The sequence below is a fragment of the Amblyraja radiata genome, chromosome 26 (genome assembly GCF_010909765.2).
Source record: "Amblyraja radiata isolate CabotCenter1 chromosome 26, sAmbRad1.1.pri, whole genome shotgun sequence".
Classification (NCBI taxonomy): domain Eukaryota; kingdom Metazoa; phylum Chordata; class Chondrichthyes; order Rajiformes; family Rajidae; genus Amblyraja; species Amblyraja radiata.
In genome coordinates, this window is record NC_045981.1 from 15,205,227 (window position 1) to 15,220,025 (window position 14,799).

A 14,799-nucleotide genomic window follows, 5' to 3' on the forward strand; every position below is an offset into this window, starting at 1 on the left:
CTCGAGTCCTGGCAACATCCTTGTAAATGTTCTCTGCACCCTTTCCCGCTTGGCACTATCTTTCCTACAACATCGGAACACAACACTCTACATACGGCCTCACCAACGTCTGGTATAACTGCAACATGACCCCCAACTTATATACTCAATACACTGACTGATGAAGGCCAAAGTGCCAAAAGCCTTTTTGACCACCCCATCTACCTGTGATGCCACTTTCAAGGAAGAATTCTGATGGCATAGCACCCTGCCTAGGGGTAATGAATAGATATCTTCAGTATACCAAGCTTGCATTCTTTCCATGCTGGGAGTGTGTTCTGTGCCAAAATGATTATTGTGCTTTAATCCAAGGCATAGGTAGAGGAGAAGAACTAGACAATGTGGCCTTTTAAACCTGCTTCTCCATAGCTGATGTGAATTTGGACTCATCCCTATGTCTCATCTTTTCCCCTTAAGCCTTAATTATATTATTTTAGTTTGGTTTAGAGATATAGCACAGTCCAAGTCCGTGCTGACCAGTAATCCCCATACACTAGCACTATCTTAATAATAATAATAATAATGGATGGGATTTATATAGCGCCTTTCTAATACTCAAGGCGCTTTACATCGCATTATTCATTCACTCCTCAGTCACACTCGGTGGTGGTAAGCTACTTCTGTAGCCACAGCTGCCCTGGGGCAGACTGACGGAAGCGTGGCTGCCATTCTGCGCCTACGGCCCCTCCGACCACCACCAATCACTCACACACATTCACACACATTCACACACAGCAAAGGTGGGTGAAGTGTCTTGCCCAAGGACACAACGACAGTATGCACTCCAAGCGGGATTCGAACCGGCTACCTTCCGGTCGCCAGCCGAACACTTAGCCGATTGTGCCATCTGTCGTCCCATAATAGGGACATCTTACACAATAGGGACAACTTTACAACTTTCCAGAGCCAATTAACTGACAAAACTGTATGTCTTTGGAATGTTGGAGGAAACCGGAGAACCTGGCAAAAAACCAATGGGTCACAGGGAGAGCGTACAAACTCCATGCAGACAGCACCCGTAGGCAGGATCGAACCTGGGTCTCTGGCGCCGTAAGGCAGTAACTCTACCACTGTGCCACTTTGCCGCCCATCTTACAATGTAAAAAATGTACCTATCTCAACCTATAATACACAAACCACCCATTGTTAACAATTAAAAAATGCAGATATCATGAAGCATGTGGAAACATGCAACCACAACCAACCCAGTGCTACCTACAAGCTACCTATGTTCTTGACCACGTTGGTCTAGACCCCTTCCTTAACCCTGAGCCCAATCCCAGCTGCAAACCTGGTCTACACTCTGGACCCAGGTTTCAGTTGCAAACCTTCTGATGTCCCCCCACCCATCATTGCCTCAACCATCACCTTGACCTCCCTGGATAAACCAAGTCATGTTTATGACCTCTTTAGTGTTCCTGAACCTGACCCTGGCTCCAGTCACATCTCGCTAATGGATGTTTCATGTACCACTTACTGGTCCACAACATCAATTACAATCCATCCTGTGTGGTCCCGACCCGGAACATCATCCATCCATTTTCTCCAGAAAAGCTACCTGACACGTTGAGTTACACCAGTATTTTGTCTCTATCTTTGGCATAAACCAGCATCTGCAGTTCCTTTTTATCATATTCACCAAAGAAGTGAAGAGATTGAATTATTTTTCACCTTCCATCACAGTGAGGATTGTGGAGGGGTCACTGTGGTGGATGTTTATGTTAAAATGTATTTTGTGTGTTTTGTTGCTTTTTATTGGTATGACTGTATGGCAAATTAAATTCCTCGTATGTTGCAAAACATACTTGGCTAATAAAGTATGATTATGATGGTTATGATTATGATGAGTCTGCAGAAGAGGGTTGTGGAGGGACGAGGTATTCTACCCAACAGTTCTAGTACTACATGAATACTAACTTCATGGATAACTAGGACTTAGTATTTTCAATTCCATCCTCCATGGAATTGAGAAGTAGAGATTTCCCAAAGATCACTGGCCTCTAAGCAAGAACAAGTACTTCTTCATCGCCATCATAAATGGATTACTCCATATTTTGAAACTATACCCACTAAAGTCATGGATTAAAGGAACATGAGGTGTCATTTTGTTCGAAGATAGACACAAAGCGCTGGAGTAACTCAGTGGGTCACGCAGTATCTCTATAGAAAAGGAATAGGAAGAGTTTTGGTTCGAGGCCCATCTTCAGACTCGTTCACCCTCTACCGTTAAGGTTGTCACATAACACAACGATCACCTCAGTCAATCTCTGCCCAATAGTCCCCGAGTCAACCAGTCACAGTGGTAGCAATTTCCTTCATTATTTTCCAAAGGCTTTTTGACCACACCTCAATGCGCCCCAGATATTCACTTACCTGAGTGTAATGTAGCTGTTTGGCAACAGTAGCGATACAAATGTGACCATGTTACAATGAACCTCTGAAACACCCTTCTTTTACTTTCAAACTAAGTAGGAATCATCCTCCTCTTGCTTTAAGATTGAGGCAAAAGACATATAACCACTTGTTTACCCTTTATCCATCAAAATTCCAAGAGTCTCACTGCACACCCAGCATTTTTCTGTTCTTAAAACACTTATATTTCATTCCAAATTCCACATTAAATTCCGAACATTTTAAGGCACATTTTAACGCTCCAGAATACCTCAACATCTTAATTGTGTGCATTTACCCTCAGCTCCCAGCCATTAACTTAACTTAACCAGCCATTAACTTAACCCGAGCCCCTGCCCTTTCTCCACAAGTGTGCATAAAATATTTCAAACCAATTCAGAAGGCAATGGACAATAGATGCATGAGTAGGCCTTTCGGCCCTTCGAGCCAACACCGCCATTCAATGTGATCATGGCTGATCATCCCCAATCAGTACCCCGCTCCTGCCTTCTCCACATATCCCCTGACTCTGCTATCTTTAAGAGCCCTATCTAGCCCTCTCTTGAAAGTATCCAGAGTAACGGCCTCCATTGCCCTCTGAGGCAGAGAATTCCACAGACTCACAACGCTCTGTGTGAAAAAGAGTAGAAAAGTTATCCCTCAAACCACAGCTCTAAAAACAGATTATCAGCTCATAATACGTTGCTATTTGAGGGAATATGCTGTCCATTGGAAACACAAAGTCATTGAGTGATACAATGTGAAAACAGGCCCTTTGGCCCAACTTGCCCACACCGGCCAACATGTCCCAAGTACACTAGTCCCACCTGCCTGAGTTTGCCCCATATCCCTCTAAACCTGTCCTATCCATGTACCTGTCTAAATGTTTCTTAAACGTTGCGGATAGTCACTGCCTCAACTACCTCCTCCAGCAGCTCGTTCACCATGTTCTATGTGAAAATGCCTCATTCTTCCAGTATTATTTTTGCTGTTCTGCAGCTGATAAAGAAATATAGCTGAAGACAAAATTGCTTGTAATTAAATTTCAAAAGCATAAGTAAGAGTTGCGTTGTTAAAGTAATTATTTGAGGGTCTAACTAATTTATAGGACTCATAGAGTGGCACATTGGCACAGCGGTAGAGTTGCCGCCTTACAGCGCCAGAGACCCAGGTTCGATCCTGACCACGGGTGCAGTCTGTATGGAGTTGTACGTTCTCCCTGTGACCACATGGGCTTACACCGGGTGCTCCGGTTCTCCCCCACACATCCCAAAGATGTGCGGGTTAGTGGGTAAAAAGTGCAAATTGCAAATTGTCCCGGTGTGTTGCGGATCGCTGGTCGGCACGGTCTAGGTGGGCCGAAGGGCCTGTTTCTGCGCTGTATCTCTAGGCTAAACTAAACTAAGACTGCTCAGAATGGAATCTTTGTTGTTGCTGAAATTCCTCTCATACCTTAAGATGTCAGAATCAAATTTTTAGCTTTTAGCTCGGAAACGAGGCAGTCTGGGGCAGGCCCACTTAGATGGTGGTGATTGGAGGAAGTGGGTTAGAATTAGTAGGGATCGAACCCTGCGGCGAGCGCAAACCAGTAGAACTGACAGGCTGAAGCATATCCTCATCAAGTATTTATTAATAATTACAGTTTACTGCAAGTGTCATCCTAAAAAAATGTGCTGACAGGAAGACTTGCTAAGAATTTTAAATTTCTGCATGCCCCAACGACAGTCTGCCAATTGTGAATTGATTTGATTCAATACCCATTTGACAATATTTACATTGGTAATGGTGGGATGCAATATTACCCTCACCTTAATGGCACGGTGGCACAGTGATAGAGTTTTTTGCCTTAAGGCGCCAGAGATCCCGGTTCGATCCTGACTACAGGTGCTTGTCTTTACGGAGTTTGTACGTTCTCCCCGTGACCTGCGTTGGTTTTCTCTGAGATCTTTGGTCTCTTCCCACACTCCAAAGACGTACAAGTTTTAATGGCTTGGCATAAATGTACAAATTGTCCCTAGTGAGTGGAGGAGTGTGTTAGTGTGCAGGGATCGCTGATCGGTGCGGACTCGGTGGCCTGAAGGCCTGTTTCCGAGCTGTATCTCTAAACTGAACTAAACTTAACTTAAGTCCTTCCCCAACGTGGGAGAATAAAACTCAATGATTCGATGATACTTTATTGTCACATGTACCTAGGTACAGTAAAATACTTTGTTTTGCATGCAACCCGGTAAAATCACACAGCAGACATCACGTAGGCAGCACACAAGTGTCGCCACGTTTCTGACGATAACAAAGAAACAAAAGTTAACCTTGACCATCGACCTTATTTGTGCTGAACATGGTTTTATAAATCTCGATACGATCACCCCCCTGCCACCCTTGCTCCAAGGGAAACAGGCCCAGCCTATCCACGCAACCACTAACCTTCCATGTTTGGGAGCTGCTACACAAGTGTTGAGGTGGAGCTTGCTAGATAGCATACAAACCAAGACTTCATCCCTTTATCATATATCATGTTATCTGTACACTTTGGACGGCTCAATTGGAATCATGTATGGTCTATCCGCTGACTGGTTAGCACGCAACAAAAGCTTTTCAACGTACCTTGGTACACGTGACAATGAACTAAACTAAATTACTTAGACTTCAGGCTTTGAACACAAAAATGATGAGTGCCACGACAACAGGCCTTAAGCCCATTAAAAGACTCAATCCTATTTAAGAACTTTGAACTTGAAGGGTACGATAGCACCTGAAATGTGGCGACTCTTGTATGTCACCTCAGTGTACTCTACTTTCCCTGCTCATGCAAACTGCTACGTTGATGGGTAAATTGGGAATTTGGGAATCAGTGAGAACGATAAGGGTAAAAATAATTCAGGGGGATCAACTTCAGGGTGTAAACACCTTTTCTTGCATAGAGTTACCTGGATCAATTAGATATTAAACTTAAACTGAGAAAAGCTGTGAAATCTTGAGGTCTACCTCTTAGGTTACACAGTTACACCCTACACCCGGAGGCATTTGCAGTGACTATTAAACTATTTATTGACCTGGGGTCGTATGTAAAGAATGAAGTTACGTTGCAAACTGTCAACTCTAATAAGTTGGTTTTAAATAGATTTACTGCATTTGTATAGTGCCTTTCACCACCAAAGGTGATGTAAAGTACTGTCGCACATGTTGGAATGAAAAGTGACCTTCGCTATTAAGGGCCCGACAATAATCTCTCCCTCGACGTTAACGAGACCAAGGAGATGATTGCTAATTTCGGCAAGGGAAAGCAGGGAAATGAAACTGTCTTCATCAATAGGTCGGCGGTGGGGAGGGCCAACAAATCTGTCCTGGGCCCAGCACAAGGAAGCAATCACAACTAAAGATCTTCCCGAGAAGATTGAGGACATTTGGGCTGTCGATGAATAGTCTATTGAACTTCTACAGGTGTACAGTAGAGAACATCATTGGTTGGCTTGGCCACTCATACACCCAGGGGCCAAGGAGGCTACAGAGAATGGTAGACACTGCCTGATCCATTACAGGTACTGATCAACCCACCATTGAAAGGATTTGTTTGAGGTGCAGCCTCCAAAAGGCAGCCAATATCATCAAAGGTCCACAACAACATGTCCATGCTCTCATTTCACTATCACCATTGGGAAGAAGATACAGGAGCCTGAATACCATGACCAGCAAGATTCAAGAGAATTTATTGTCATGTGTCCCAGATAAAAACAATGAAATTCTTGCTTTGCTTCAGCACAACAGAATATAGTAGGCATGACATAGACACAGACATTGACATAGAAAATAGGTGCAGGAGGAGGCCATTCGGCCCTTCGAGCCAGCACCGCCATTCATTGTGATCATGGCTGATCGTCCCCTATCAATAACCCGTGCATGAATACAGAACAGATCAGTGTGTCCATATACCATTATATACCACAAACAGCTTCTTCCCAGCAAACATGTTGAACAGTGCACAACACTAACCTTTACCTCTAGCAAAGTAGATCATCAATGGACTGTATTGTTGGTTGCAATACGGACTTAGGTTTTACACTATTATGGTTCCCGAGTATTAGACATGGAGTCATAGAGCCATAAAGCATAGAAACAGGCCCTTCAGCCCACTTGTCCATTCCGAATAAAGTGCCACAACTAGGCTAGTCCCAGGTGCCTGCATTCAGCCGATATCCCTCTAAACCTTTCCTATCCACGTAGCTGTCCAAGTGTCTTTTAAATGTTATTATTGCAACAGCCTCAACTACCTCCTCTGGCAGCTCATTGCAAACACCCAACACACTCTGAGTGAAAATGTTGCCCCTCAGAAAAACCTGCACATCTTTGGATTGTTGGAGGACAATAGACAATAGGTGCAGGAGTAGGCCATTCGGCCCTTTGAGCCAACTTACAAGTTTGGACACGCTAGAGGCAGGAAACATGTTCCCGATGTTGGGGGAGTCCAGAACCAAGGGCCACAGTTTAAGAATAAGGGGTAAGCCATTTAGAACGGAGACGAGGAAACGCTTTTTCTCACAGAGAGTTGTGAATCTGTGGAGGCAGACTCTCTGGATGCTTTCAAGAGAGAGCTGGATAAGGGTCTTAAAGATAGCGGAGTCAGGGGATATGGGGAAAAGGCAAGGGTACTGATTGGGGATGATCAGCCATGATCACATTGAATGCTGGTGCTAGCTCGAAGGGCCAAATGGCCTACTCCTGCACCTATTGTCTATTGTCTATTGACTAACTCAGCGGGACAGGCAGCATCTCTGGAGAGAAAGAACGGGTGACGTTTCGTGTTGAGACCTTCTTCGGACTGAGAGTCAAGGGAGAGGTAGACATGGAAACATGGAAGGGTAAGGTGTGAAAACACAGATGAAAGGGGACGATGCTCAAAGGGAATGTAGAATAGTACATTGTTGGCTGAGTTGAAGGTGACAATGAGGCATACAATCAGTAATATTTAATCAGGAGGCCAATGGAACTAGTGGTAGAAGGATGGGGAGTGACGGAGAGAGAGGGAAAGCCAGGGTTACTTGGTAAGATAAATCAATATTCATACTGCTGGGTTGAACACTGCCCAAGCGAGATATGAGGTGCTGTTCCTCCAATTTGCGCTGGGCCTCACTGAGAGTGGAGGAGGCCCAGGACAGAGGGGTCAGTGCGAGAATGGGAGGGGGCAGTTAGTTTAGCAACTGGGAGATCGTGTAGGCCTAGGCGGACTGAATGGTCACTCAGGTTTAGCACAAGGAAGTTTGAAGCTCCTGTCCCTCTGTTGCAACCTTGTTAATAAATACCAAGGTTGAATGTGCACTCTCACTATACTGTATGATATTTGCATTTCTCACAGTATCTGGCCTTCAGTCATATCTATGCTGCAATGATCAATGTGTTTGTCACATTAGCAATGATTTTGTTTATTTAGAGCTGGTTCGAGTCAAGTGCAAATACTATCCAATTTTCATCATTAACGGTCAATTGAACACCTTTGCTGCTCCTTAGGCTTCCATTAGAGGCCAGAAGAGAAGAGATCATAGTCTGTTCTTTCACTCACTATCTATCAGGGTGGCACTTCACAAGCCACTGGAGCAGCAGTAGGATCGCTGGTCGGCGCGGATTCGGTGGGCCGAAGGGCTTGTTTCCGCACTGTGTCTCTAAACTAAACTAAACAGCATCCATTCCTTGTGTTTAAGAAGGAACTGCAGATGCTGGAAAATCGAAGGTACACAAAAATGCTGGAGAAACTCAGCGGGTGCAGCAGCATCTATGGAGCGAAGGAAATTAGCCACCCCCCATCAGTCTGAAGAAGGGTTTTGGCCCGAAACGTTGCCTATTTCCTTCTCTCCATAGATGCTGCTGCACCCGCTGAGTTTCTCCTGCATTTTTGTGTACCTACATCCATTCCTTTGTCAGTGCGTGAAGAAAAAGCATGAGTTAGTGAATGAGACTGCGTTGAGTCTTACCACTAATTGTACGTGAACAGGCCATGGCTGATCGGGGCTTTCCAGACCCGAGTCAAGAGTGTTGCAACAGTCATAAGTTTTTAAGTTCATAAGTGATAGGAGCAGAATCAGGCCATTTGGCCCATCAAATCTACTCTGCCATTCGATCATGACTGATCAACCTTTCCCTTTCAACGCTATTCTCCTGCCTTCTCCCCATAACCATTGACACTAATCAAGAATCTGTCAATCGCTGCCTTAAAAATACCCAATGACTTGGCCTCTACAGCCGTCTGTGGCAATGAATTCCACGGTTTCACCACCCTCTGACTAAAGAAATTCTTGACTTGACACTTGACTGTAAACATTAAAAATTACAGCAATTATAACTGACCAGCATTAAAAATATCATAATTTTTGGGTGGAACAGTGGCACAGCAATAGAGCTGCTACCTTACAGCGCCAGAGACCCAGGTTCGATCCTGACTACAGGTGCTGTCTGTGCGGAGTTTGTACGTTCTCCCTGTGATCACGTGGGTTTTCGCAGGGTGCTCCGGTTTCCTCCCACACTCCAAAGATGTACAGGTTTGTACGTTAATTGGCTTCTGTAAATTGTAAATTATCCCTAGTGTGTAGGATAGTGTTAGTGTGTGATGATCGCTGGTCGGCACGGATTTGGTGGGCCGAAGGGCCTGTTTCCATTCCGTTCTGAACAAAACTAAACCAAATCTCAATTAACCCGTTGGGTAATAGAGTAACTGATATGATAATTAGAGTAATTGAATCCCCATATGCATCCCCATAAGCATGCAGGTACAGCAGGCAGTGAAGAAAGCGAATGGCATGTTGGCCTTTATAACAAGAGGAATCGAATATAGGAGCAAAGAGGTCCTTCTGCAGTTGTACAGAGCCCTAGAGAGGCCACACCTGAAGTATTGTGTGCAGTTTTGGTCCCCTAATTTGAGGAAGGACATTCTTGCTTTTGAGGGAGTGCAGCGTAGCTTTACAAGGTTAATTCCCGGGATGGCGGGATTGTCATATGTTGAGAGAATGGAGCAGCTGGGTTTGTACACTTTGGAGTTTAGAAGGATGAGAGGGAATCTCATTGAAACATATAAGATTGTTAAGGGCTTGGACACACTAGAGGCAGGAAACATGTTCCCGATGTTGGGGGAGTCCAGAACCAGGGGCCACAGTTTAAGAATAAGGGGTAAGCCATTTAGAACGGAGACGAGGAAACACTTTTTCGCACAGAGAGTGGTGAGTCTGTGGAATTCTCTGCCTCAGAGGGCGGTGGAGGCAGGTTCTCTGGATGCTTTCAAGAGAGAGTTAGATAGGGCTCTTAATAATAGCGGAGTCAGGGGATATGGGGAGAAGCCAGGAACAGGGTACTGATTGGGGATGATCAGCCATGATCACATTGAATGACGGTACTGGTTTGAAGGGCCAAATGGCCTGCTCTTGCACCTATTGTCTATTGTTTATTGAATCAAAGAGTGATACAGCGTGGAAACAGGCCCTTCAGCCCAACTTGTTCCAGCTACACTAATCCCACGTGCCTCCGTTTGGCCCATATCACTCCAAACCTGACCTATCCATGTACCTGTCTAACGGTTTCTTAAACGTTGGGAAAGTACCTGCCTCAACTACCGCCTCTGGCAGCTCATTCCATACACCCTCCACCCTTTGTGTCAGAAAGTTACCCCACCGATTCCTATTAAATCTTTTCCCCTTCACCTTAAACCTGTGTCCTCTGGCCCTTGATTCACCTCCTCTGGACAAGAGACTCTGTGCATCTACCCGATCTATCGCTCAATCATTTTGGATTGCAATTTCCAACAGTCCCTCAATATGATGAAATGCTGTTGTTTTATACTGGCAGGGAAATCTATGTCAAAGTGCAGGTCCCACAGGCAACGTGCAGAAGTGAAGGCATGCACCAAAATTGTTTACACAAAGGATTAAAATCATTGTCGATATTGTCCCACATTTAACATGCATAAGTGAAAGTCAAGCATAACCTGATCATCTCAGACAAAGCCTTACTGCTGGGACCTGCAGCAGATAAGTATATGCTGAAGCTCCCCCCCCCCCCCCCCCCCCCCCCCTCCACCCCCCCACCACAAACACCGTCCACCCCGTCCACCCCCCCCTACGTCCTTCTACCCCACAATGTAATGTTGAGAAAGTTTACAGAACACCTGGATCATAACATCATCGCCATCATCACTATCATCTCCCCCACCCCCTTCCCAGTCTGTCTGCTCAGCTTATCTCATCTTCCAAAATTGAGACCATTCCCCCCCCCAGGTAAGGTGCAGTGAGTCAGTCAAGACAAGCCGGGACACATTAACACAGTGTTACTGGTCTGTGTTATCCCTGAGAAAGATTTGAGCTGATCCCAGCATCTGATTAAACGGGAATACTGTGTTATCGCCATTATCTCGAAAAGTACATCCTGATTTCATAACACAATTTGTTGTGCAGAGGTTCATTGGGCAACGACCCATTCATATTCTTATCCCGCAACGCACACATTTATATCGTGAATACGTGTATTCATTAGCTTTCAGGCATATTGTTTCACAAGAATAATGCATTTCCTGCTTTAACAGAAATGAAAATTGCAGGTAGGTTGTGTTTCACAAATCAGAAATCTCGATTTTAAGCTCGCTCCATTTTTCAATCATTCACGCCTCTCAGCCAAACATCTCTTAAATTTGTTAGAAGCACGAGTTCTTCTTGCCGAAAGGTCTTTGTTGAGACCAGCCAAAGGTTTTTTTTTTACATTTTAATCTGATTTCACCAATGATTATGACCACCCAGGAACAGCTAAGGAATTATTTTGCAGTAATTCCCTTTCTTGAAACGTGTTTCAATGATTAATTTGTTCTCTCATTCATTTCCATACAACCACCTCCTCCATTTATCTGTACCTTTCCCCCAGTTCATTTTTCAAATTCCGTTAATAATTTTACCGTTCATACAGAGCTAAGTATTGGCTAACATGGCATCCTCTGTGATCATGTTGTCCTATTCCTCTTCATCTTTGACTTCTCTACAATTTTTTTCTGGTCACCAATACCATTTTTGTTCACACTGCCCACGTTGTTATTACTTTTCCAATGGCAGAGAGGACATCCCCAGAGATGGATTGGATCGCAGGCACAAAAATGTTTCACTGTACCTCGGTACACGTGACAATAAACTAAACTGAAACTGATACTTTTCTCACCTCAATTACCACCCATGCCTCCAGCAATCAATCATGTCCCAGTGTTGTCCTTCACTGACCTTCAGAGAGGCAGTCATCTTCCAAATGTTTGCAGACGTCATCCAATCTGACCGTGCCATTTCCCTGAACCTCTCTACCACATCTGAACCATAACTGATCTAGTTTAGTTTCGTTCAGTTTAGATTCAGCGCGGAAACAGGTCCTTCGGTCCACCAAGTCCGTGCTGACCAGCGATTCCCCTACACCAGCATTATCCTGCACACTAGCGACAATTCACAATTTTTTTTCACGAAAGCCAATTAACCTACAAACCTGTGCATCTTTGGAGTGTGGCTGGAAACCGGAGCACCTGGAGAAAACCCACGCGGCCGCAGGAGAATGTACAAACTCTGTAAAGACAGCACCCGTAGTCAGGATCTAACCTGGGTCTCTGACGTTGTAAGGCAGCAACTCAATACGCTGCACCACTCTGCCGTGCTTGTTAGGTGCCAGAAGGTGTTTTGCTTTCCTCTCATACTCCCCCCCCCCCCCCCTACCATTTGTGACTTACTCCCATTTTAATGGTACAGCACTTTCATTTGTTGGTCACCGCTCTTTCTGCCACAGTGCCACCCACCATTATCTACTCGCATGTGGTACGATTTGCCTTGATTGCACTTAAGACTAAGATTTTCATTATATCTTGTTGCACTTGACAATAATAAACCACTACAACATCCAACGTTGGTTCATTTTCCCTGTACTAAAGACTAGATTGACACTTTAGACTTGCACTTTAGAGATACAGGGCCTTTTGCATACCAAGCCCACGCCGACCAGCGATCATCCCGTACACAAAAGATCCTTGTGCTCAAGACAGTTCCAGGTGAGGAACCTCTAAATATTCCAACTCAGATGATAGAGCTGCTTGCTAATCCAAACCTGACACCGTCAGAATAGTGAACTGAACTCTGCGCCCCACAGTATGCAACCGCTTGCTTGAAACAGTCACCATTATGATCTGATTTCCTTTGAAATTAGTATTTACATGAAAACCCTCAACGTTGCTGATTCAGTCCATGATCCAATTTTGCAACAAGAGCTGCACAAACAAGTAACCATATTGCACAATGCCATGATCATGACAATCTCACCTTTGTTCTGGTTAGATTCCTGTTCTTCTACCTCAGGCAAATCAAATAATTGGACTTTTTATACAGAGGTCAAATAAACCACACAAAACAACATAGTGGTGGGATTAAATAAGTATGACTTGGACTTGGACCATAGGGTTCTTGTAGACACATGAAGATATCCCAGTTTGCATTGAAACCAAATGGCTCACTGCACAAAGTTGCACTGTGTTAGCTTAACATTAATAATACCTTGGCATTCAAGTAGTGATAGAGCACCAGAGAATCATTGCAACTTAACATGGAGCCTCCCAACCCAGTCACAGAGCATAGAGTGTGGAGCTTAGAGCGTACAGTGTGGAGCATGGAGGATAGAGCAGAGAGCAGAGCGCAGAGAATACTACAGGACAGGAACAGGCCCCTCGGCCCACAATGTTTATGCTGAATATGATAAGGATAATTGGAGATGCTCTGAGATTACCTCCTCTCAGATCTCCAACTGAGCTCTAGTGCTTTCCTGGTTCCAAGTTGAAGGCTCGGCCTAAGACAGTGGGTCCCTCACAAAGGGTGTGTTTACAGAGCAGGAAAACCACGAGATCCAAACGACTGATGGAAATCACCAGAGGAAAATCACACAGTTTCTCAAAGGAATGCCCTCAAACCTATCTCGTACGCTCTGGGTCAGATGTTCGTGGACTACTGAGAATCGACCACTTGTCCTGTACATCCTTGGCTGGTGGATGGTGACACAAAGTGCTGGGGTAACTCAGCGGGTCAGGCAGCATCTCTGGAGAACATGGATAGGTGCTGCTTCAGGTCGGGACCCTTCTTCAGACTGATTGTGTGATGGGGGAGAAGAAAGCTGGAAGAGAGGAGGGACAGGACAAAGCCTGGTAAGTACTAAACCTGAAGAAGGGTTGCGACCCAAAACATCACCCTTTCCTTCTCTCCAGAGATGCTGCCTGTTCCGCTGAGTTACTCCAGCATTTTGTGTCTATCCTGGTAAGTAAAAGGTGGATTTAGGTGAAGGGGGAGATTTTAAAAAGACAATAATAGCTAAAGGACATTTTCTGATCTGCATGGCTTCTGAACAATTATTTCATCGGGTAGATTTGAAATCCCTCTGGCTAATTTGATGAAACTTCCTGAATGCAATTGCAAAAAATTCCAAATGGATAGGACTGTAGTTATAGCAGTGGAACTGACTGAAGGCTTTAACATATCAAGCAGACTGAGTGTCGCCTCCTTGCACGTGGAAATCATTTTCGGTGGAAAGTACATGATATTTTGACGAAGATCAGTGTGAACATACACTGGTGATGACAAGTTCACAAGTTACAGGAGTAGAAATTGAGGCTATTCGGCCCATCGCGTCTACTCTGTCATTCAATCATTGCTGATCTCTGCCCCCTAATGCCATTTTCCTGCCTTCTCCCCTTAACCCATGACACCGTTTTCTAATCAAGAATCTGTCTATCTCGGCCATTCCATCTACCTCCTCAGATACCTCTGTGGCAATGAGTTCCGCAGATTAACTACTACCCTTTGACTAAAGAACTTCCTCCTCACCTCCTTTCTAAAAGAGCGCCCTTTAATTCTGAGGTTATGACCTCTGGTCCTAGATTTTCCCACCGGTGAAAACATCCTTTCCACATCGATCTATCTATGCCTTTCATTATTCTGTCAGTTTCAATGAGGTCCCCCCTCAACCTTCTAAACTCCAGCGAGTAGAGGCCCAGCGCTCGTCATATGCTAACCCACTCATTCCTGGAATCATTCTTGTAAACTAACGTACGTACGATGAAGGAGAATACGAGTGTGTACTGGAGCCATAGAATGTGAATATACGTGAGGGTGTGCAAGGGTGGCTGAGTGTGAGTGTGTACAGGAGTGAATGGTTTTTGAGACGGCACAGTGACACAGCGGTAGAGAGCAGAAAGAGGCCATTCGGTCCACCGAGTCCGCGCAGATCACCTTGTACATTAACACTATCCTACACACTAGGGACAATTTACAATTTTAACAAAGCCAATCTTTACACGTCTTTGTAGGTAGGAAGAAACCCGGAGCACCCAGAGAA

The 14,799-nt window shown here is 44.7% G+C and overlaps 1 long non-coding RNA gene across 2 annotated transcripts in view; it reads right to left on the reverse strand.

Annotated features, from left to right (window-relative positions):
• Positions 1 to 14,799, reverse strand: part of LOC116987954 — a 153,091-nt gene that overhangs the window by 41,470 nt on the left and 96,822 nt on the right. The window contains exon 1 of one of the 2 annotated variants that reach the window (XR_004415835.1): positions 2,413 to 2,726. The exons of the other annotated variant lie outside the window; for it this stretch is intronic. This is a non-coding gene — a long non-coding RNA (uncharacterized LOC116987954). Of the gene's footprint in view, positions 1 to 2,412; positions 2,727 to 14,799 lie in introns of those variants that run through there. 2 annotated transcript variants of the gene reach the window in all.